The 3,983-nt window shown below is 38.8% G+C and overlaps 1 pseudogene; it reads right to left on the bottom strand.

The window, feature by feature from the left end:
• The window catches only part of LOC108553659 (uncharacterized), an 8,155-nt pseudogene extending 6,362 nt beyond the window's left edge, over window positions 1-1,793 (bottom strand).
• Window positions 1,794-3,983: the final 2,190 nt, after the last annotated feature.

The following is a 3,983-nucleotide window of genomic DNA, read 5'->3' as shown; positions in this document are numbered from 1 at the left end:
CTTTTTCTTACGGTTCCGCATGCATTTGCGTAGTTGTTATATAATAAATTGAACAAGGCTGGACTCGAATACCTGTTATCTACAAACAGGGTATGGCCTTTTCGTAGGTAGGGCGTCATAAGTGATTCTACTATTGCTCCGGACTTTCCAATTTCCTTATTTTCGCTGTTAACCGTTGTCGATGAACCGGCATACGCAACAATATCTTGTGCAAATCCTGTTCGGCAATCACTAAGTATAAACGATTTAATGCCAAATCTACTTCTTTTCGAAGGAATATATTGTTTGAAGGATAGTCGCTCTTTATACAGAAGCAAACTTTCGATGCAAATTTTTGGTAGGGATAGAATGATTGGCTAAATGCTTTTCGGAGCATATCAACGATGTTCCTTATTTTATATATCCGATCATTGATAGTTCTAGGATTATGGAGAAATGTAGCATCTCTAACGATTTCAAATAACGATCTCTAGCCATAATTTCACCGAAAACATCACTACGCAGAAGTGTATCTCTCTACTCCAGTATTCCACCAAGGACAACTTCCTGTTGCGTGTCATTAGAAATGAAAGAGCAAAGAAACAGTACAATTCGGATACTATTGTTCCTTCTACATCCTTCGTATTATTACTTTTTTTGTTTTACCAATAATTATTCGTTTAATTTGCGATAAATTGTACGAACTCTTCTGAGACGAAGAATTGAAAGTAATCAACGATTTTTGCCTATCTGCTAATATTTGGCATAATCCCTGGATTTTCTGCCATAAACGGATGTATTTTAGGGATGAAAGTTTTTGACGTCCATGTGACACCGTAGTCGTCATCCTTTTCTGCTTCACAGTGTGAGGTATTACATATAGTCCTTCTTTTTCTGTGTAAAATGAAATTATTTGTTTTCATTCTCGTCAGTCCATTCAAAAGTAAATTTCTTTTTGAACTCCATCGTGACATTTTAACAAGGGCGCGAAAAACATTATATTAATGTTGGTGGTTGCAGAATTAAAGTTGTACGGCAGTAGAACGTGGTTTTTATAATACAAGTATATTTTATTCTTATTACACTTTATATAATACGACATTGGTTTACGCGTGCACGTGTTTACATTCTAACGGCTCTACAAGGCCTCAGGTCTGAGGCTATGATACACAAATGACGACAACCGTGGACAAACATGGATTACATTAGTAATAACATAAACAGAGATGTCGCAATTAGTGGCTTAAATTCTCCGACAAACAAATTTTTAACAAAGCTTCAAACAATATATTCAAATATGATCAAATGTTAATATAAAATGTTTCTAACCTAAAAATTTACCTCTAAATCGTAAAATTAGACACTAATCTTTCCAATTTCTCTCACTTTCTTTCAATTACTTGTAACGGTCAAGAGGGATTTTGTACTATAATTCTTATTTTGTATTATAGTGTCTTGTACCGAACAAATACTCCACTATCCAGTAGAAAAAAAACAGAAGCTTGATGCGTATGTATAATATATTTCTAGTAGGATTTAATCCAGTATGGGTGGATAGAATCGAGAGATACTCTATCGGTATAGTAGATTCTTTTTAACCGGCGAGAATCGGCATAGGTGGTCGCATACACATCGATTATAGTTGGGACCCGTAACGAAAGGATTAAAACGCGATGACAGCCATTATTGACGATTACGATAGGCGGTGGTTTTCTAGTGTCCATGGTCTATCCCGAGTGTCTTACCTCAGTTATTCTTGGTCGTTTCCCGATTGTGCTATAAAGCTGGGCTTGTTTACCAACTAGCTTGGGCATTTCGACTGTGTCTTGATGAGAGGTTTTGCAGGGTCTGGAGTTGGGTCGTGGCAAGCAGATTTCTGCTTTGACAAAACTTTGGACCATAAGTTGGGATTTCTGTCATTATCTCTTTCACGGGTCACACAAGCGGCAAGAGCTTTGTTAGTGTCTTCGGCTATGCGAAGACTTAGCTACGAGGAAAGACTCTCGATGGTATCCTTTAAGTTTTGTATTATTTTTTTCAGCTCGATGTAGTTGGATGTCTCTGTTTGAGCATTAGGTTCTGTGTTTATGCCTGTGCTTGAGGACTTCGAATTTTCTTCGTCGGACAGGACCGAGGTGTCCATTTTGTCGCTTTTTGAGTTCTTCCTTCGTTTCTTCATACTTGCAGCGTGATATTTTTCTTGTTTTGCGCCTTTTGTTTAATTTTATATTTAGGATGGAGCGGATGTGCTGATCCCTGGAGGCCAACCCATTTGTCTCTCTTACGCGACGTATTACATCGTTAAAGGTCTTCTCGGTCAGCTCTGCTTCTTTGCTGAATTACAGAGCAGATCTCTAAACCCCCGAAAAACCCCTTTCGCCATTTTATGAATTTTCTTAAGAAACAATATGTCCAGGCCAATTGATCAGCAACATCGCTCATATATTTGATATAATTGACAATAAGATTGCATTTTTTAACGCAATCTTTAACACCTCCCAGTACAATCCTTTTCACATGAGTTATTCCCGTTTTATTCCAAATGGTCAAAGCCGTTGCAGTCCTCTTGTCCTTCCATGCAATAACCAAAGTATTGTTTCCGCGATATGCAGCTGTGGATTTATTTTGGAATTTTGTTCGATTGGCACGTTCCACGGTATTCTTTTCCGTCCATACTGTTCTTTGTCGGGGTCACCGCTTGTGGAAATAATCGTTCTGCGTGTAAGAATCTTATACGAATTTTATTTCGTTCCTGAAATACACTTAACCGTTTGAGTGCCAAGCGGCGCGATCGCGCTTCTTCTATTTTGTGTCCAAAAGTGCCAGCGCTCTGAGCTGCGAAGCTGACAATCAGCGCGCTCGGTTGGTGAACGCGGAATATGAGAAGCGCTATCGCGCCGCTCGGCATTTTTGGACACGGAATATGACAAGCGCTATCGCGCCGCTTGGCAAATATCGATTGGGAAACAATAATGACCCGTGGCACTCAAACGGTTAATATTCGCTTGGCTTTTTAATTATTCGTTTAGCAGTCACTCACTCGGTGACAGTTGCGTGTTATTATATAGCCGCTCGAAGGTGGCGAGAGGAGAGACGAGAGGAACCTTGGTTTTTTGGGCGATAGGCCAGTGAGTTCGTTGTCCTGAGGTAAAGCCTTTTGACAAACAGCTGATTTGTCGAAGAAAAAGATTGCGGTCATTGTTTCGTTCGTTGTCGTTTCTTTCTGTCGCTGGTTTTGCTGCTGCAATAATAAACAGTTTGTTGCCTTTTGCCAGGGTTGGGTTCGTTGGGAACAAACCTTGCAATCCCTTTTATTTCCAATTAGAACTACATAGCTTCCCATTCAATCGGATATCTTCGGAACTGCTCTGCAAAGTAGAAGCTCGCGGTCGTTTCTGCGAGAAGTTTCTTTTTAATTGATTAACAAAAATTTTCAAGTATTGCAGGTGATTAAGCGGCCATTCGTGTGGTGGTGAATGATTACTCTACGTGATTATTTATTAAACTATTTATTACTAATATTCATTTTAACAAAGATTCCCGCTACATTATCGGATTACTATTCTCGCACAGAAAGAACGTTCAGCCATTCCTCGGTCGGACATGCTCGCATAGTTCTGCTTCTTGTGTTCCAGTTTTGCCATCCACTCACATTCATTCGTCACCACGCATCACCAACCTAAAGCTCGTTCACACCAACCTAAAAGCTAAACATTCCCACAGTTCTTTCATTAACTTTATTAATGGACTTATTTTGAAATCCGGATCTGCTGTGTTATTAGGGATGAGCTCTGAATTATCATTGAAACGAAGATTTCTTTTTATTTTCAAATATCTATTTCCAGGTAAACATTTTCTTACAATTTTAATGCATAAGTCTTCATCTTCACATCGATACATTTGCTCCTGTGCTAATGAATGGTTTCCATTAACGCAATATTTAATGCAAATGCATTAAACATTGCGCAATTTAAAAGAAACAGTACTGTTTTCTTTATCCACTT

This window comes from Eufriesea mexicana, unplaced genomic scaffold (genome assembly GCF_001483705.2).
Source record: "Eufriesea mexicana isolate 0111107269 unplaced genomic scaffold, ASM148370v2 scaffold11624, whole genome shotgun sequence".
In the NCBI taxonomy this organism is placed as follows: domain Eukaryota; kingdom Metazoa; phylum Arthropoda; class Insecta; order Hymenoptera; family Apidae; genus Eufriesea; species Eufriesea mexicana.
Note: the sequence above shows the minus strand (reverse complement) of the source record. Positions and strands in the feature narration are given on the sequence as shown.